The sequence below is a fragment of the Thalassophryne amazonica genome, chromosome 3 (assembly GCF_902500255.1).
Source record: "Thalassophryne amazonica chromosome 3, fThaAma1.1, whole genome shotgun sequence".
NCBI lineage: Eukaryota > Metazoa > Chordata > Actinopteri > Batrachoidiformes > Batrachoididae > Thalassophryne > Thalassophryne amazonica.
In genome coordinates this window covers 18,513,943-18,535,860 of record NC_047105.1, presented here as the reverse complement: position 1 = coordinate 18,535,860, position 21,918 = coordinate 18,513,943, and the positions used below count along the sequence as shown (strand labels likewise).

Sequence of the window (21,918 nt, the reverse complement as noted above, 5' to 3'; positions counted from 1 at the left end):
AGCTCAGAGTACAACCACTGCTGCTTAACATTGAAAGGAGCCGGTGGAGGTGATTCGGGCATCTGGCAAGGATGCCCCCTGGGAAGACCCAGGACTAGGTGGAGGGATTATATCTCCACACTGGCCTGGGAACGCCTCGGGATCCCCCAGTCGGAGGTGGTCAGTGTGGCCCGGGAAAGAGAAGTCTGGCATCCCCTGCTAGAGCTGTTGCCCCTGCGACCTGATCCCGGATAAGTGGTTGAAGGTGAATGAATGAAATTTGCGATGTGCCTGTACTTAAATGCACTTGCACAAATGGCAAATAAACTTTATTCTCGATTAAAAAAAAACAACAAAAAAAAAAAACGTAATGACCACATTTGCATTTTCTGGCATTTCAGGCTCTACATAGCAGAAAATATTTACCGTACAGATTTTGAAGACAACATGTATACCTTATCAGGATTTAAGATAGCCTCTTACATAGTAAGGTACTGTTTACAGAAATACCATAATCTGAGAGAATATTTGAACATTCATACAATCAGTTACATTCCATTACAGACATTTTATTCATATTTTTTATTAACTCAAGGTGTTAATATGAATTTTATTCTATGCATAAATATAATCAGAAAACAATAATATACATGTTTTTTTAGTACTGAAATTAACCCAGGTTATATCTTCATTATGAGACCATTACAGACTCTACATAAATCATCAGGCATAACACAGTTTATATTTGATGGTACTTTTACACGCACAAATCCTCAGACAGTTCAAATTACTGTTCAGTTATTGGCAACTTCGTAACACTGACAAAACATTTTTTTTCTTTAATTTACTTTCTGTTCAAAAGAAAATTTGTATTCTTTCAAGGTAATAATTGAATACATGGATCAAGTAGGAAGTTATTGGTTTTATAACCAAGAAAAAAAAAACACAGGTACTCATGACTTCTATAACAACTTCTTATACATAAATGCCAGTTAATTGTGGCTGTGGCATGTACTACACATTCTGTATGTCTTAATGTGCCATCAGAATTTTTACATTTAACAGTTTGTCTGTTGATATGAAATGCACAACCAGCCACCTGTGAATGGATTTAAACCACTGAGACAAATAAACGCAGTATTTAATTAGGTGATGTGGTAATGTTGATTGGTTTCTGAATAATCACAGTGACATTTAAAGCAATCTGGTGACTCCTCACAACTCGCCAATTAGGATGTGTCCTGAAATTTATGTGCTTATTTTTGTATGGGGTTATTAAAAGACACTGCACTGCTGCAATGCAGTGAGGATGCCACAGAATCCTTTAACTGCACAAACCTTAGGGCCCCTTCATGCATAGTACAAATGTGGTCGAATTGGGCACAAAGCAGGAAACATATGCAATTTGTGTAAAATCAGAGCTGCCTTCAATGCCTCGTACACCTGTCGCTACAATTATTCGCGCACACCAGCGGCTGAAAGACAGAATATGCCCTGTGAGAGCCCATTCGATCCCTCTCGTGGCATGTGTCAGCCAAATTCCAGGTGACACACAAACATTCAACACCGCTCGCTTGACACTTAGAAAATTTGTGGCCATTCACTCTGTTAGCATGAAAACAGTCAGCAGACGATCACTTTTGAGCTGGATGTGAAACTTGTCTAAGTGCCCCCACGAGTGTGGCGTTGCATAAAGCAACACATTTGTGGTGCATGTGTCTCATACATGTGGGCATGTGTCGTGCTCCCACTCCCCCTACACATGAGACGGGGCGAGACATGAACACATGCGGGGGCCGGACAGCCAGGTCAGAGCGCACACAGCACGGCAAGGTGCCTCCCAGCTGCTGACCAGAAACACAAATGACTGCTCAGCATCACATTACAAAAACAGAGAACACTCCCAGGACAGGTACATTAATAAGTACCACACTACTATAATGATATAACTTGCTGGATGAAGGTCAGTGTGGTTTTAGAGCAGGTAGGTCCAGTGCACTGGCTCTGCTCGATTCAGTAGAAGAGATCAGTAGTCATGTGGACCAAAGGGAAATAGTAATAGGTTTATTTATTGATCTGAGAAAGGCTTTTGATACAGTAGATCACAACATATTATTTCAAAAGATGGAACTGTATGGGATCAGAGGGGTGGCTTTGAACTGGATTAAAGACTACTTACAAAACCAGAAACAGTTTGTTAAACTCAGGGATTGCTGCTCTTCTTATCTGAACATCGTTTGTGGGCTTCCTCAGGGTTGTGTGTTGGGGCCAGAATTATTTATTTTGTACATTCATAATTTATGTAAAGTTTCAGATCTGTTTTGAAAGTTTCAGTTCTGTTTGCAGATGATACCAACCTGTTTTGTTCAGGAGAAAATCTGCTGCAATTGTCTGATTTACATATTGGAATGATGAAGTTAAAGAGCTGGTTTTATATTAATAAACTGTCACTAAATTTGGCTAAAACCAGAATATTGTTATTTGGGAATTACAATAAAGACATACAAATTCAGTTAAATATGTTGTGAAAGTGTCGTGACACGGACCCACAACAGGGGGCGTTAATGAACGGACAATGGATAAGCCAAAAAGTAACAATTTAATGTTGTGAATCGCACAACGAAGTACAGACAATAACAATATGGTGGAATGTCAATTATACACAAGGTGACGTGTGGGTAGGCTCGACGATAGAAGATGTCTGGCGAGAGAAGAGCCGGATCCCACACAGCTTCCACCACCAATGGATCTGAAGAACACCGGAGCCGCCAAGCCCTGCGCCCCAGGTGGCCACTGTCTTCAGCAGTCAGACCCGGTACTGCTGGCAGAGAACAGAGACAGTACTGATGAGTGTGAGTTCGCACACTCAGTAATCCCACAGTTAGTGTTTAGTTAGGAGGGAGCACCTCCACCTCCGATCACACACTCGTGCAGCTCCTGTTTAACCACTTATCTGGTTTGGGGTGTGAGGTGAAGCCGTCGCTGATCACACCAAACGCCAATCCCACAGATAAGGACACACCACAGGAAAATGGCTGCAAAGAAGTTCAGATTGTTACTTTGTAAGTCAGCAGAGAAGTTACCTGATTGGTAGCTGATTTCTCGGCGGGGAGGTGGAGTTGCAGTCCGGCCTTTATGGTGGTGGTGATGTGTAGTGGATGAGTGACAGCTGGTACGGATGATGAGTGACAGCTGTCACTCCCGGTCGCTCCGACGCCCTCTCGTGCTTGAAGCCCGCACTTCAAGCAGGGTGCCATCTTGTGGTGGTGGGCCAGCAGTACCTCCTCTTCAGCGGCCCACACAACAAAATATACAAGGGATAATCATAGAGTGTGTCAAAGAAAATAAGTTCTTCAGTGTTATTATTGATGAAAGAATTAATTGGAATGCTCATATTCAACATATTCAAAAGAAAGTGTCAAAAAGTACTGCATTGCTAACTAAGGTAAGGCATGTTCTTGATTGCAAATTTTGAATTTGAATGTTTGCAAAGCACTTCATACAATGTACTGTTCATTGTTTGCTTCCTACTTGTCTTACTGTGCTGAAGTTTAGGGCAACAATTATAAAACCACATTGCAGTCATTATTCATTCTTAAAAAAAGAGGATTAAGAACAAGTCACAATATAGGTTATCGAGATCACACCAATTCATTGTTTATTAAATCTAAAATATTAAAACGTCTTGATATGATTATGTTTAAAACTGTCCAATTAATGTATAAAGTGAAAAATAAGCAACTGCCCTTCAGAATTCAAGAATTTTTTTTAAGGAAAGAGAGGGAAAATATAATTTAAGGGGTTTGTATCATTTTAAAATTGCTGGCGCTTGGACAACCAGGAAAGGCTTTTGTGTTTCTACTTGTGGCCCTAAAATATGGAATCATCTGTCTAAAGAGCTCAAGCGAGCAATGTCCAAATGTCAATCAGTTTAAATGACAATATAAGGAAATGATGTTCTCTGAAAATGTGAAAACTGTCTAAATTCTCTGAAAATTCAATTTATGGTTGAAGGACTATATAGCTGTTGGTTAAAGTATAGACAATTGAGTTATTCTTTTTTTTTTTTGATTATGTGATTTTATTTATGGATTATGTTATTTTTTATGGATTATGTGATTATGTGATATTGTGTACTTTTATTGGTGTGGATATGATGAAGAATTTGAGTTTATTGATTATTTTAAGATGTCTGTGTTTGCTGTTCTGCTCACTTTGTTTTGTTTGGTTTGGTTTTGCTGTGATACATAAACGTTACTGAGGTAAAAGGGGTAGCTGTATATAAGCTTTGCTTCTACCTACACCCTTTCGGTTGCATGGGTTGACTGGCTGAGAAATCAATGTTGTTTAGTTTTATTTTGTTTTGTTTTTATTTTATTGCAAAGTGCCAAATAAACTTGAACTTGAACTACCTACATACACAATTACATAACAAATAACTAAAAAAATGATCACATAACAGGGAGTGACACATTGGTGTGTGTGCTGAACCGATGGGGAGGGGGGGGTGTCCGCCAACAGCCGCAGCTGTTGAGATCTCTGGTTCTGGATGTCACGGCTGGGGGACACGTGCCGTGTTTGGACGGACATGAACTTACAACTGTCCACTGTGATGCACATGTGTCTGCTTGCTGTCCTCGCGTAGACATACAAAAACATATATTGCTGTTACAACAGGCTGCAGAGCGAGCGCACGGTGCGCACATTGACAGGCTGATGGCATTTTGAATGCACAGAGATACCGTGACGAGATCATGAGGCCCATTGTTGTGCCATACATCCAAGAACATCACCTCATGTTGCAGCAGGATAATGCACGGCCCCATGTTGCAAGGATCTGTACACAATTCTTGGAAGCTGAAAATGTCCCAGTTCTTGCATGGCCGGCATACTCACCGGACATGTCACCCATTGAGCATGTTTGGGATGCTCTGGACCGGCGTATACGACAGCGTGTACCAGTTCCTGCCAATATCCAGCAACTTCGCACAGCCATTGAAGAGGAGTGGACCAACATTCCACAGGCCACAATTGACAACCTGATCAACTCTATGCGAAGGAGATGTGTTGCACTGCATGAGGCAAATGGTGGTCACACCAGATACTGACTGGTATCCCCCCCAATAAAACAAAACTGCACCTTTCAGAGTGGCCTTTTATTGTGGACAGTCTAAGGCACACCTGTGCACTAATCATGGTGTCTAATCAGCATCTTGATATGGCACACCTGTGAGGTGGGATGGATTATCTCAGCAAAGGAGAAGTGCTCACTATCACAGATTTAGACTGGTTTGTGAACAATATTTGAGGGAAATGGTGATATTGTGTATGTGGAAAAAGTTTTAGATCTTTGAGTTCATCTCATACAAAATGGGAGCAAAACCAAAAGTGTTGCGTTTATATTTTTGTTGAGTGTATATAGAACATGATGTTGATAATGAATGATAATGCACTTTTTTCACTCATGGTTAGTGGTTGGGTGAAGCCATTTATTGTCAAACAGCTGTTTACTGTTATAAATCATAATAACAACAGAAACTACCCAAATGACCCTGATCAAAAGTTTACATACCACCCATTCTTAATACTGTATTGTCCCCTTTAAAGTCAATGACAGCTTGGAGTCTTTTGTGGTAGTTTTGGATGAGGCTCTCTGATGGTAAAGCTGTCACTGAATATGTCTTGGACTTTATTTACATCAGTTATGAAGAAATACAAACAGTATGGAACTCTATAGTAAATCTGCATGGAGTAGATATTTCTCAAAATCTGAGTGACTGTGCAAGAAAGAGTAGAGTGAGGAAAGCCACCAAGACACCCAGACAACCTAGAAAAAATTATAGGCTGATGTGGCTGTGACTGGAAAAAAAAAAAATCATTCATATTCTCTGAAAAATGGCCCAAAAAAAAAAAACACAAATTCTGCTTGGGTATGTAAATGCTTGAGCACAGCTGTAATGTGCCCCAAGGATGAGCAACTTTGAGGTCCATGGATTTGCTCAAGGAAGTTTTAAGATTTAGCAGCAGTAATTTGGCATCATGCACAAATCATCCATACTAACACAATTGTTCAAAAATGGTGGGCACAACTCATTTAACACTGAACTGCTACTTCTTTAATTCAGAATGAATGTATGAATTTGTTTGGGCAAAGTAATTATTATAATAATAAATATTTATCATGGGTGTGTTTTGGCTCTGACAGTAAACCAATCAGATTCTCATCTGGCCTTGTCTGTAAAATCAATGTGCATGTGAATTTGGCACATTTATTTAAGTGGTGGACTTATGTTACTTTGCTGTAGTGGAGCAAAATATGTCCTATTTAAATATAAAGATGAATGACTTAAAGTTGGTCTATATTCAAGGAAGATTGACCAACTCTCCGGAGGTTTACCTCATTAATTTTTCACAGTGGATTATACTTTAAATCCATGAGAGGGGAACAATGTGGTATATGTGTTGTTCTTGCCAAAGGAAGGTTTTGGTTCTCCAATATACAGTCTGTGCAAATGTTTTATGTACTCTGCATTTTTCAGTAGTGAAAGACACCAGATAGCCTACAGCAAGATACAAACTACAAAAATTCAACCCAGCAGGACACCATGACAACACGAGTCTGGTAATTGTACAAGTGATGTAGATGTCATTAAATCCTCTTATTGTTGATGCTATCACTCAAAGAATATGCAGAATTCCTTGTTAATTGACTATCCAGCAAATCAGTAGTCACTAAACGAGCGGGATGTGTTGAGCACGAGGATAGGTCTTCCCAGGTTTGTGCTGATTCATGAGTAATCCTCCATGTATTGATTCTGGGAGGTTTCTTCTATCAGATGACAGTGCATACGTAGTCTCAGCACTGCCATTGGTTTCCAGCACCATGTTAGGGCTCTGTCCCACTGGCATTTAGAAGGATTTGCATATGGATTACGCACAAAATTGGCCCATATTCGCCAAACATCCACAATATCCGTGTAACATGCCTGTATGAGTCGGCCGTCATCCGAACACGTCCCTGATCATCCACAGAGGCACGCATGTCCGCAGCCAGGATTTCTGAGCTGCTCAAAAATCTGGATGCAGATGACATCCGCCTTACATACTCCACATATAGTCAATTCATACACAATACATACTCACTCTATGCGCTGTATATCTGCTGTTAACCGCTGATATCGGCAACTGACGGGATTTGCGGCTTGGCAGCGGACTGGGACAGTGTGTAAAACAGATATATTGCGTGCCCATCATGTCCACATCACAAACTAAAATATGTTGTAGCAATGCATACAAATTGGCCACAAATAAAGCGTTTTTATTACATCTGCTTTGCAGCTGATTTGCGGACAATCTGTGAATGCATAACAAACACATCACGTAAACCCAAAGTACTATATGTGGCAGAAAGTGACATACCTGCCAGTCAGTGCCAGTCCAGCTGTGTAAATCCATAAAGATGTAGCTGCTACAATCGGGTCTCCTCCAGGACTTTTATTTAACACCAACAAAAGGAAGAGTTGCTGAAAAACTCATGAACAGTTAACTCTCGCATGACAACATGAACATTAACTCTGTGATCAACTTGTCCAAGTCCAGCAAATGCTCCAGAGGCTGTATTGTTGGTGTGAATAGTGATGCTGACGGCCCAAGTGCGCTTCTTTTATGACCGCAATGCAGATGCCAGGTACGTGCAACATGTGCACGATGCATTCATAATACACCCGTAATACTGCCGTGATAATCTTGCGTTATATAACTGTGATTGTTCATCATATATACGCTATATATTATTAATATATCCATAATTCATACTGGGACATTTGTCATTTTTGGCCATTTTTGTTGCGGACGACAACGAACACCCGTAATTTGTATACTCAATTCATGCGCAATTGATCCTCTCCCCAGTGGGACAGGGCCCTTAGGCAGTAATGCAGAGAGGATACATCCAGGGCAATTAGTCAGGTGTGAGAAGCCTGATTAAGAGAGATAACCAATGTTTTCTTATCAAACTTGGGTTCTCTCGTAACTTCCTTCTCTCTCTGTCCATTTATTAGTCTGTTGAATGAAATGAAGTTATTCAGTAGTCCGAACTCTGGTGTGGTTATCTTGTTGTACAAAATGGAACAAATAGAACTTAAATGCCTGCTGTGGGTATACAACACATTGCATCTGCATATGAGTTTCATACATAAAAAATAATTTTCTTACTGCTCTGCTTTCTGCTCTGCTGACATTACACACAAACCTCTATAGAATACAAAGAATGAAGCTGGACATTGCAGTGCAGTCTATCACATCCACTGTCATAAGATCAGTGAGTCAATTAATGTGAGCTAATACATTTCTCCCGCCATGAAAGCTGTGTAGTGTCTTTAGTCTGTTGTTTGTCATGGAGATTACTTAAAATATTATACTCTCTCTCTCTCTCTCTATGTAGTGTGTGTATACCTTTTGCCCAAGTGTTGTGAAATATTGTGTAGAGGGTGAAGCTGATTCTGTGAATATATATATATATATATATATATATATATATATATATATATATATATATATTTATTTTCACAGAATGAGGAAGTGAGGAATCAAAATATCTGGGTTTGCAAAAGTCCTGGATCAAGACTAGGATCCAGGCTTTCCTTGAGTTCTTGGATTTAGCCATCAGATGTCTATATTTATGCAATGAAAGTGTTGAACTTGTAGAAAAATTCACTTATGTTGACAGTGATGTTTTATCTCTGGGACCTCAACCTTTAAGACTGAGAGATACCTTTGCTGAAGAAAGAAGGTCCATCTCTTTTTGTTCCTGTAGCTTCATGTCTTACTGCATAGTTGTGAGACTTGGATGTTAACCAGTGACCTTACAATAAGAATCAGAGTAACAATAAGATCAGCTTTATTGATCCCAATGGAAATTATTTTGCCAGAGTACCGAAACAGTGACTGTAAACAGCGAACAATGTTTTTTTAAAGACATTTGTACAAGATGGTCAACAATATTACACATAACTCTGAGTAACTGAATAACTCATTATGTATTCATCCTGAAGAGGGGGAGGAATTATATGGTCTCCATGCCACAGATAGGAAAGACCTCCTGTAATGTTCTGTGGTGCACCTCGCTGGTCTCAGTCTGTCACTGAAGATGCTCTGACAGGATGTCAGTGTGGCATGAAGGGGGTGGGAGGTGCTGAGCAGTTTCCTCAACATCCTCCTCTCTGACACCTCCAACCACAGACTGGAGCTCAACTGCCAGGACAGAGCCAGCTCTCTTGATGAGCTTGTTGAGTCTTTTCATGTCAGCTGCCTTCAGCTTGTTCCCCCAACACACTACAACATAGAAGATGATGCTGGAGACCACTGAGTAGTTAAATATCTGCAACATATTTCTGCAGACATTGAAAGATCTGAGCCTCCTAAGGAAGTAAAGTCAGTGCTGATCTTTCCTTTATACAGCATCTGTGTTTACAGTCCAGTCCAATTTGTTGTGTATGTGGACACCAAGATACTTGTCATAGTCCACAATGTCCACCTCAGTTACATTGATGGTAACTGGATTTGGACGGGTCTTCCATCTTCTGAAATCCACCACCAGGTTCTTTGTCTTTGATACGTTGAGCTGCAGGTGGTTGAGTCTACACCAACTCACAAACCTGTCCACCACACTCCTGTACTCAGCCTCCTCGTCACTGCCAATGCAGCCCACAATGGCAAAGTTTTCGGAGAACTTATGCGGATGGCATTACTGTCACCAGAACCTGAAGTCTGAGGTGTAGAGTGTGAACAGGTAAGGAGACAGGACCATCCCCTGTGGTGCCCCCGTGCTGCACGCTCCTTATGGTGTTGGATGTAATGTCCCAAAGCCTCACATAGTGTCGACGGCCTGTGAACTAGTTGGTAATCCAGACCATGAGTGGAGCCTCCACCGTCATGTCATGAAACTTTTTGCTGAGTGAGTCAGGTCGGATGGTGTTGAACGCACTGAAGAAGCCAAAGAACATAATTCTCACAGTGCTGCCTGCCTTCTCCAGGTGAGAATAAGCACTGTGCAGCATGAAGATGATGGCATCCTCCACTCCCCTGTTGGGCTGGTACACAAACTGCAGGGGGTCCAGCAATGATTCAACAACTGTGTGGAGGTGTCTCAGGATGAGCCTCTCAAGTGACTTCATAGCATGTGATGTTAGGGCCAGAGGTCTGTTGTCATTCAATGTGTTGGGATTCTTCTTGGGCACAGGGTCAGACATGAGGTTTTCCACTGCTCAGGAACAACCACCTGGCTCAGGCTCAAGTTAAAGATATGCTGGAAAATCCCACACAACTGGATAGCACATCCCTTCAACACTCTGTAGCTGAGGCTGTCAGGTCCTGCAGCCTTTCCTGGACACAGGCAACTAAATTCTCTTCTCACATCCTCCCCAGTGATGGTGATGGGAGGCTTCAAGGACAATGAGGGAGTAATGGAGGGAGTAATGGAGGGAGGGGAAGTGGGGACAGGTTGGTGGGAGGAGGGGGTGGTACTATTTGGGGTGTGAGATGAGTGCCCAGGGGAGGGGGAGCAATGGGAGGAGCTGAGATGATTTGCTCTCTTTGAAGGACCTTTGGGTACCTCTGCCATGACTTTGTGCCAAATGAACAGTTACTTAGGGAAACTTAGATGAGTATTTCCAGCATCATGAGGTTAGACCTTCCTTGTGTGAAGCTCCTTGAGGCAACTTTGTTGTGATCTGGCATTATATACGAGGTCTATTAGAAAAGTATCCGACCTTATTATTATTTCCAATTGTGATTGTGCATGAGCTGGACATGCCAGAACATGTCATGCTCATGCATAATCACAGTCGGATAGTCACACGACTTGAAAGCAACTGGAATCCGTCTGAAATCCACCTGAAAGCTGTCCTGAGAGACCAACACCGAGGTGGTTTTGTCCTGCGTAATGAACGGCTCCGTGGCGCATCCCTCCGCTTTTCTTTCCATGAAAAAAACTCCTGTAACGGTGGAATGTGCCAGAAAAAGTGCTGATGTCCACATCTTCTGCCTTTTTGTGAAAGTCAGACGAGGTCCCGGATCAACAAAGCCTTCACGTTGGAAATGATCTGGTTGTTTCAGCGGGGTGTCAGCCTGTCGATGGGGGCTGGGAGCGCGCTGCACTCTCAGGAGTTGTGGGCAGTCCTTAAAGCGGCAGTAACACTCCTTAATCTGTTTAATCCCCATAAAATCGTCCCTGAAAGCCATATTAATTTTTTGAACGGTGTCCACCTGGAGGTCTCTCACAGTTTCTGGAAAAAAATTGATGCAGCAAAGCTCCAAATCGTTCAGACATTTATTCGCAATAAAAATCCGCCGAGAGGGTGGACCAGTGCTCACACAAAGCCTGCTCACAGGTGAATGACGCAACCGACAGGCATGAAAAAACTCACACATGTGCACGAGGGTTCAAGCTTGTCTTACACAATCACACGTGATTCAAATCCATATGGTTTTAAAAAAAAAATAATAAGGTTTCTTTTCTAATAGACCTCATAAATGAAGTAAATTGGAAAATGAAAAAGAAATTGAATTGAATCATGAGGGAGTGCCAGTGACATTACTCTGTGCATGATGCAGCACAGTGCCTCAGTGTTCAGGAGCACAGTGGCTTGAAATGAAAATACAGACTGCTGATAATACAACCCCAATGAAGTTGGGATGTTGTGTAAAATGTAAATAAAAACAGAATACAATGATTTGCAAATCCTCTTCAACCTATATTCAATTGAATACGTGCACCACAAAGACAAGATATTTAATGTTGAAACTGATAAACCTTGTTGTTTTTGCAAATATTTTCTCATTTTGGAATGGATGCCTTCAACACATTCCAAAAAAGTTGGGACTGGGCAACAAAAAACTGAGAAAGTTGATGAATGTTCAAAGAACACCTAATTGGAAACAGGTGAGTGTCACGATTGGGTATAAAAGGAGCATCCCCAAAAGGCTCAGCCATTCACAAGCAAAGATGGGGTGAAGATCACCACTGTGAGAACAACTGCTTGAAAAAATAGTCCAACAGTTTAAGAACAATTTTTCTCAAGTTCAATTGCAAGAAATTTAGGGATTCCATCATCTACAGTCCATAATATAATCAGAGGATTCAGAGAATCTGGAGAACGTTCTCCACGTAAGTGGCAAGGCAGAAAACCAATATTGAATGCCACAGACCTTCGATCCCTCAGGTGGCACTGCATTAAAAACCAACATCATTGTGTAAAGGATCTTCCCTTGTGGCCTCAGGAACACTTCAGAAAACCATTGTCAGCACAGTTTGTCGCTACATCTACAAGTGCAAGTTAAAACTCAGCCATGCAAAGCAATAGCCATACATCAACAACATCCAGAAACACTGTGGCCTTCCCCGGGGGACGATCTCAGTTGAAATGGACAGATGCAAATTGGAAAAGTGTGCTGTGGTCTGATGAGTCCACATTTCAAATTGTTTTTGGAAATCATCGATGTCGTGTCCTCCGGACAAAAGAGGAAAAGGACCATCCAGATTGTTACCAGCACAAAGTTCAAAAGCCAGCATCTGTGATGGTTTGTGGGTGTGTTTGTTGTGCACTACTGGTACTGCACGCTCTCAGTTTTCCTCTGCTCTCTGGGAGTTTCTGGATATTTCCTACAGGAGGATTACTGTGTTTTGCTGACTGTTCGCTGGGTGTACACACACCCACCTAATCTGTTTTTGCTCCTGCCAGCAGTACCGGTCCGACAGCCTCGAGCGGTGGCCACCGGGGGTACCAGGACTTGGCGGGTCTGGTGTGTTGCAGACCTCCGGCTGGCGGAGGAACTACGTGGGTCCCGACTTTTCTCTGGATAGGCGTCTCCTACCCTCGGGCCTGCCCACGTGTCAACATTGGTTACTGAATTGGACTTTGCATATTTGAAACCTTGTTTGCACCTTGCATAATAAATTGTGATTCATTCGTATCCTATTGAACGCTCATTTATGCCCCCTAACGTGGGTCCGTGCTTTCACTTTCCCAACAGTGTTAGTGCTCATGGCATGGGCAACTTACACATCTGTGATGGCACCAACAATTTTGAAAGGTACATCCAGGTTTTGGAGCAACACATGCTGCCATCTAAGCAACGTCTTTTTCAGGGAAGTCCCTGCTTATTTCAGCCAGACAATGCCAAGCCACATTCTGCACGTGTTACAACAGCGTGGCTTCATAGTAAAAGAGTGCAGATACTAGACTGGCCTGCCTGCAGTCCAGACCTGTCGCCCATTGAAAATGTGTGGCGCATTATGAAGCGCAAAATACGATAACGGAGACCCCAGACTGTTAAACAACTGAAGTCGTACATCAACCAAGAATGGGAAAGAATTCCACCTACAAAGCTTCAACAATTAGTGTCCTCAGTTCCCAAATGCTTATTGAGTGTTGTTAGTGGAAAGGTGATGTAACACAGTGGTAAACATACCACTCTCCCAGCTTTTTGAAATGTGTTGCAAGCATCCATTTCAAAATGAGGAAATATTTTCACAAACACAATAAATTTTATCAGTTTGAACATCAAATACCTTGTCTTTGCAGTGTATTCAATAGAATATAGGTTGAAGAGGATTTGCAAATCATTGTATTCTGTTTTTATTTACATTTTTCACAATGTTCCAACTTCATTGGAATTGGGGTTGTACATCAACATTCTTAACAAACTTGTCATACAAAAGCACATCTGTGTCTACATCAGAGCATAGTGCACAGTTCACACAGCATTTCTGTTTTCAGAGTGAACCGTTTTTGCTTTACTGTTAAAAGTGCTGCAGGTGACATGTCTTGGTGTGGAATCTCCTGAGGCTTATCCATTCATTCATGCAATTGCATGTGCCTCTTTGAATCCTTTTTCTAAGTCTTTTTGAAATGCAAAGGTATGCAATGAGTTGCTGTACTCATATTCTAGTTTAAGTCATTCTCTTTTCAAAGTCTTTCATTTCCTTCATAAAAAGCCATCTCTGTAGTGTGTTTATTTCTATCATCATTGCACTGGAGAGAAACATGAGGCACTACACCAGTTAATGTAGCACCTAATTTGCCAGTTTGATTACCTGAGACTCCCGGATGGTGTTCGTGACTCCATTTATTAATCTCATTTGCCCCCATGAACAGGAATAGTGATGCCGTACTTATCACCTCATAGGAACTGTTGGGGATTTTCTGCCTGAGAGCCCCACCCGGTAATTTATTGTGGTGAGTGAACTTAAGACTCAAATATTGACAAGAGACGGACTTAGAAAACCAGATGCTCTGTAAAAGAGATGCCCACGTTGAACAAAAAGAGTCACCATTACAGCGCTGGGGCCTTGAAACAGACGTCACATGCACCGCTGTTTACAAGAACCATGACCTCCGGGCTTCCCTGCATTTTAAGCCTGCGCTCGGCCAACCTCCAAGTGGGTGGGCCTTCCCTGCTGGGTAGATCACTGGAGCTATGTGATTGGGTGAAAAAGTGTTTGCGTTTGACATTGATGTTCGGTGACTGCTTGTGTTGTTATTTGAAAGGTATGTCGAAAAGTAAAACTGTGTTTTGTCTGTGTAGCATGTTAAGCAAAGAACATGAAGTTAGACCAAGAACACGGCCCTGAGACACATTGCCCAACAACTCCCCTTGATGATATGACCTTAAATTACGTCACCTAAGACAAAAGTGAAGTGTGAAAACAATAAAACAACAAAAACATCTAAATACCAGAGCTATCTACCAAAACAACAAAAACACCCGTGAGTACAGGAGTCTGCATGGACCCAAAGGGAGTACTTTGTCAGTGGTGTCAGTGGTGGCAGTGCTGCCTGTGCACCCAAGCAGGACTTGACGTAACCATCCGAACTTGCTGCTACTATTTGAACCAGGCTCCCTTGAGGCAAGCAATGTAGCATGTGGAAATTTCTATTTTCTGGTTTAACACAGTCTCTCCAATTGGTTCAAAATGCTGCAGCCAGACTTTTGACACAAAGCAGAAGTTTGATCACATTACATCCATTTTGGCATCCCTTCACTGGTTTCCTGTGCCAGTGAGATCAGATTTTAAGGTTCTGCTAATACTCTATAAAATTGTTCACGGAGTGGCACCTCCCAACCTAGCTGACCTAATTAAACCTTACGTACCATCCCGTGCTTTGCGTTCTCAGGGTGCAGGACTACTTTGCGTCCCTAGGGTGAATAAGAAGTCTGTGGGTCATAGAGCTTTCTCTTATTGTGCCCCTGTTCTGTGGAATGATCTCCCTGCATCAATAAAACAGTCAGATTCTGTGGAGATTTTCAAGTCCAGACTTAAGACACACTTATTTTCCCTTTCATATGACTAGCATACTGGCATAGTATGGTACTATACTTTTTCTCTTTTAATTCATTTTATTAGTAAACAGAGTGTGCCGCGGCCTCAACTTTACCTAAATTCTGGGTCTTTTAGTGAAGCTTAGGGCTAGTGGCTGGTGATCACATTACCATTTCCTGTTTTCCTTGTTGTTTAATGCTGACAAATTATACTGTATTTCTTGTCTTTCTGATGCCTGATTCTGTTTTTTTTTTCTCTCTCTCTGTTTAAGGTGCAGCTCTATCCAGAGATGGGTGTGGTATCTGTGCTGGAGACCCTCCTCTCCTGTGCAGCAACAGCATTTCCTGTATATTTGTTTTGTGAATTGTTCTGTAATTTATGTCTGTAGCATGGCCCAAGCAGAGGGTCACCCCTTTGAGTCTGGTCTGCTTGAGGTTTCTTCCTCAGAGGGAGTTTTTCCTTACCACTGCTGCTCTGGGGGTTAGTAAGGTTAGACCTTACTGTGTGAAGTGCCTTGAGGCAACACTGTGGTGATTTGGCACTATATAAATTAAAATAAATCGAAATTGAAAAATTGACATTTTTGCGGGATTTTGCTCCGCTTATTGGAAAGCATGTAACATGAAAATACTAACAGTATGTGTAGTAACACAGTAAAAAACAACAACAAAAATACTAGTCAAAATGCACATATTACCTTTAGCAACATAGTGAGATCAGTAAATGTAGACCTGACCGTTGACCCTGTACTCAGTGAAAGGTGGAGTGATCTTCACTCAAGAGGGCCAGGAGGGACGAGAGGCCAGCAACAAATGGGCCAGCCGCTGCACCACCTACTGGTTTCCACTGCCAAGTACCGATATGCTTGTTGCTCATCACTCTTCTTTCATCCAGGAGACAGAATGCTTGACGGGAGAATAGATTAGTATATCGTAGAAACATCAATGAATAGGTTCATCTTAAGGCCAGTTGTTTCCTGGATACCTGTGGAGGAAGGTATTGTTGTTCCCAGAGCTCTGGCAGGAGGTGTGATACATTTACTGTAACAATTGTTCACCATCACCGTAACTGTCCACCATAATTGTAAATTATGATTATGCTTAATGAAATTTTTAATTAACTCCACCTACTAATTCAGCCTACTAATTGGACTACTTGCTTCGACCAGAGGACTGCTAGCCACCCAGGAGAATGTTGTCTCAAACAGACTTGTGTTTTTTGGTGGTGGTAACAGTGTTAATGGACTATAGTGTGAAAGACAGGTTTGTCACCAGATTTCCTGTCGCTGTTTATATTTTTAAATTTGTACCTGTAACTCATATACCATGTCATTCAGAATCTTCCAGGTGCATTTAATATTAGTAGCAGAAATGAAATAAATTCAAATTCAAATTTATTTATATAGCACATATAAAACACAGCTGCAGCTGACCAAAGTGCTTCACAATAATAGCAATACAAAAGTGTAAAATATTAAAGGAAAATAAAATAAATAAATAAATAAATACTCTAAAAATACAGAGCAAAATAGCAGAGCAAAGCATACACCACTTAGCCAGTGTTGAAAGCCAGGGAGAAGAGATGAGTTTTCAGTCTGGACTTAAACTGTCCCACAGACTCTGAGGACCTGACAGTCAGCGGAAGATCGTTCCAGAGTTATGGGATTATGCTAATCCCAGGATTAGCATAAAGTCATTCCAGGGGAGGTTTCACCCTGAATCTTATTTCTCATTAAACCACAGTCCCATGTTTGGTGTTTCTCTCTTTTTCCTTTTTTTTCCCAGATGCAAACCATACACAGATTTTTATTGTTCATTTAACTACTACAGTTCCCAACATGAACTTGAATAAGTATATTCAGACATGAAACTGTGATGCAGTTTTAACATTTTAAATATGAACAGGTAAAAACAAAGCTGCTTTTAAACCCTGACCAAGCTTAAAAAGTAAGTCCCTTCAGCTGCTCCCTTGTTTGCACTCAGGGTCGCCACAGCAAATCCAAGGTGGGTCTGCATGTTGAACTGGCACAAGTTTTACGCCGGATGCCCTTCCTGACGCAACTCCACATTACATGGAGAAATGTGGCAGGGGTGGGATTTGAACCCGGAACCTTCTGAAATGAAACCAAGCGCATTAACCACTTGGCCACCACCCCTTTTTTTTTTTGTAAATAAAATTCCATCTTATCAGCCAAAAAACAGGTTGATTGAATCAACTGTAAATGATTTCATACTTTAGTGTGTTAATGTGCGAAACAGGAGCTCTGCAGTTTCACTTCTACTCATTTAATCTCAACTGTCGCTCCTTTCATAATGTCTCCGTGGGTAAAGAGCATATTTCTGACAATTGTGCATTGATTTAACAGAAAGAACAACACCCCTTCCTGGTTGTAAGAATTCACAACTCGTGTCACTGTCTGACAGCAAGCACGGCTGTTATCACACGTTGTCCCTAAACAAACTGATAAACCCGTCTCTACAGGTTGTATGCAGCGGTTGTGGGGACGGGGCGTGGAGGTGAACGCTTTAGCGTCACCCATACGCAATTGTTAAAAGATGTGAGTTTGATGAAATGTGATTTCGAGCTCCCCTAGTCAAAGTGTTTGACGCTCCTGAATAGTTCAAGAACAGCAGGAGCTTTGAGAACATAACAATAACTTAACTTTTGCAATTTCCAGTTTTGTGTAATTTAGGTGATTTTGAGACTGAAAACACTCCCAGTGGGTTATGGCCTTTATAAGATCACCTCTAAATGGTTTACTTGTATTTTGCTTACATGTAACAGGAATAAATGTGAGAACAGATTTACAATTTTTTCCAATAATTTGGTAGATAAAAATTAACCATATTCCATTTGATATGGCAAGAAACAAGACAATAGTGTTTATTGTTTTCAAGTTATTATTCTAACAGCCACATAAGATGTATTGATTACTTCAGCCACTTTTCATTTGCAGCTTAAAGGGTACATGCCTTTTGTGCAAAATTTCCTGTGTGCATGTGTATTTTTTATTTTTTTCTCTCTTTCCCTTTTCCCTTTTCTCACACTGCTTTGGTTTAAATGCACAAATAGCCTGTTTCAGATGATCAGCGTGGACCCTTTTTCTCTTAAACTTTACTTTAGTCAAAGTGCAGATTCGTAAAGGGGGTAGCGTCTGCTGCTACGCTGATTAGCTCTTACAGCCCTTACAACTGCTCCATGCATGCTCCATCGTCTTTTTCTCTATTTTCGTGGGAACGTTACAGCATCGCCTATAGGCCAAGCATATGTATCACAGTGTAAAGTGAAGCCTCGAGAACAAAGAACAAAGATCATTTCAGCCCTAAGACGTCGAACACAATTAAAAATACAGATACATGTCTGTGAATGTGTCTCAAATGAGGATCTGATGCGACTGATCAGTGAATTTCAGTTAGCGCTGTCAGCTTACAACCACTTCAACCACTCGCTGCTTCAACCATATGAAAATGCCGTCACTCCCAAGACATCTCATTCACACGACAAGACAAAGATAACATGGGCTCACTGCACTTACAGCAGAAACAGGAACCTTTTTGACCCGGGGACTTCTGTTGACTACAACTCAAAGCATGCACCATCCATGGATCCCTGCTCTGGCGGGTTGGGAGCCAGTTTGAACCTCCCGATTCTCTGTAATTATCACCCTCTGTTATTCCAAACTTCTCTTTATTCCTGGGGGGCCTTGGCAATGTCAGCATGCACTGTTACCAAGCCCACAGTACGCTGGCTGTCTGATTACGTCAGCATGCACTGTTCCCAACCCGGCGGTTCGCGGGCCGTGCATTGTCTTAACTCTTCATCATTCACCTTATTCATCTTATTCACCTTCAGGACTCTGGGTGACATCCACATGCACCGTCACCAGGCCAGTGGCTTGCCGGCCAATTATAACAATAGTGACTCTTGTACAGTGAGGGTTCTACTTGAAAATTCTTCTTCAACATCAGTCCGTCGATTTTAATTCGCCCTGTTGAGGTTTAAAATCACACAAACCACCAAAGAGTTCACCGCTCTGCAGTAACATTGAGAAATGTATTGAGACGCCCTGATAATGATGCAGTTTATCTGCTGTACACGGGCAACAGCAATAACATCGCAACACAAACGTCTTTGTATATTGTGTGTAAAACTCTCGTAAATATAGTCTCAGGGTTTTTAGACATTATTATCGTATCTGTTTTATGTTCACATGCGAAGAGCTCGAGTTGTTTCTCTGTTATTTTCAATGGGAATTGCTGTGAGCCGTGATCGCTTCCTGTTCGTGTCGTTGTGAGAGAAAGTAAAGTTTGCAAGTTTGCTCTTTAACTCCCTGTTTACTGACCTTAGCAACACTGTTTGTGCTGTTTGTTCCAGAGTGAGATATATATATATATATATATATATATATATATATATATATATATATATATATATATATATATATATATATATATATATATATATAAAAGATGTCTGAAGGTCTGTTAACATTCATGATGTTCCATGCAGGGTAAATCGAGTAGACACGGAATAACTGGAGTATTGTTATGTATTGTTAATTATTTATTTTCAGAGGTGGTTGCTGTATAATTTCATAAAACAGTTCAAGGTCTTTTACAATCGTATTTAGAGACTTATGGTCTGTCCTTGTCTGACAGCTTAACACTCCATTGCATTGGTATTTAAACTGCTCACAATTTAGCATGTATTGAAAATCGAAAAACGATTGTGATAGATATTACGAGTATTAAAAGTTGGAGGTGTTTTCATTATGCCAATGCACATAATCCATCCATTTGACTAATAGGATGTTATCATTGATTAGAAATAAGCATTCCAGTCAATAGCCGTGTACTGTAATGTTTGATCCTATCCATAGGGGACCCTTGAGACTCCAGCTGTAGTTTGGAGATTTGAGATTTGAGAGATTTATTTATTTATTTGAAACAGGGACAGTGCACAATATACATTATCCTTAAATAGGAGAGATGCATTATGCCAGGCTGTAGCACACGTGCTAATTTCCACCTGTAGTCCCTAGACAGGCTGATGGAAAACAATTAAAAAGAGGAAATTTACATTACATTAAATTTTAAAAATTACAGACACTGTATCCAAAGCACATGACATTAGATCACACTATGGTTACATGTCTGTCCCGAGAGCAACCGATTTTTAACCAGTCGTGAAAAGGTGTAAAGGTTTGTACAAGAAATAAGTTCAGTTGGTAACATATTCCACTGGCACATGGCCACACAAGAGAACGCTGAGTTCCCAAAAGTTGTTCTACGTCTGGGAATCCTGCACTCGCCTCGACGCGTTGACCAAGTGGCTCGAGATGTTGTTTCCGAGTTCAAGGATATGAAAGTTTTTAACGGTGGAGCAGCAGTGCCATGAATGATTTTAAACAACAAACATAAATTTGAGTACATGATTGAATTTTCAAAGCTCAGAATATTATACTTTGAGAGTATGTGACGATGAAATAAATGTTTTTTTCGTATCATAAATCTTGAGAGAGCTTTTATAAAGTGATTGAAGAGGCCTAAGGGCAGTTTTGCACGCCTGTGACCAACTTGTCATACAGTAGCGAAAATGTGGTATAATCATTGCATTAAGATATACATTAGAAGCTTCGATGGTAAGAGAGTTTCGACTGTATCTATAATTTGACAAATTAAATTTTAAAGTGTTTGTTATCTTTTTAACATGTTTCTTAAAATTCAAATTTGAATCAAGTATTATACCCAGATATCTATATAGTTATCAATTTGGATGTTTGATCATAAATTTGCTTCACCCTTGACCATATCATACCATGCTGACTGTCATACTAGTAACTTCAGTTAGCATCTGCTTTAGCATGTGAATCTGCTTCAGATTTGGTAGTCCTTGTTCCAAAATTGTCTTCTAGTTGGTTACTGCTTAAATGACAGGTTGAACTTCTGCAAGTATTGATCCTGATATGAATAGAATTTTCTTAGAATTAGATCTCTTAAGAGTTTTGTTGAGTGTCTCGTTGTGGGTACATTCTATGTTGGTGGTCGTGTTTCCGCCGAGTTTGTTACTTTCAGTTTTTGTTGTTCCCCTGTTGATCCTGTTTAGCAAACATGACGTGGTCCTTATCTCAGAAACAGTATCTGCATAGTGTTCCATAAATTTCTCTGCATGCAACAACAGCTTATCAACAGGCATGTCTACTGTTTAGTCTTACATTTTGCAGAATTATATGAATGTGAACAAGGATCTCGTTACCTTTATCGTTGTTTTCATGCAGGTGGAAATCGATGAATGACCTGTACACGGTGAACAGTTTGTGTAAAGTTATTGCACAGCACACAGCAGCTCACTTTTTCAATCCAGACAATCACTGCAGTTTCGTCAAATTTTGGCTGAGTCTAAAGCCCTGGTCCACCAAATAATGAAGGATGAATAATGAGCCATGCAGCATGTTTTTTTTTTTTTTTTATTGCTACGAGAAGATTTATTCAACTATTGTGGAAGAATGCTGGCTCTGAGAGGCATTATCTTCAGTTAACGAATCTCATCTCTGAGTGTGGCGCAAATTTCAAGATGTTCAAAATTTAGCAACCACAGCGAGGGCAGTTTGTGTACAA

At 40.9% G+C, this 21,918-nt stretch overlaps 1 protein-coding gene across 1 annotated transcript in view; it reads left to right on the top strand.

Moving 5' to 3' along the window:
• Positions 1-21,918, top strand: part of LOC117506389 (metabotropic glutamate receptor 7) — a 922,561-nt gene that overhangs the window by 286,709 nt on the left and 613,934 nt on the right.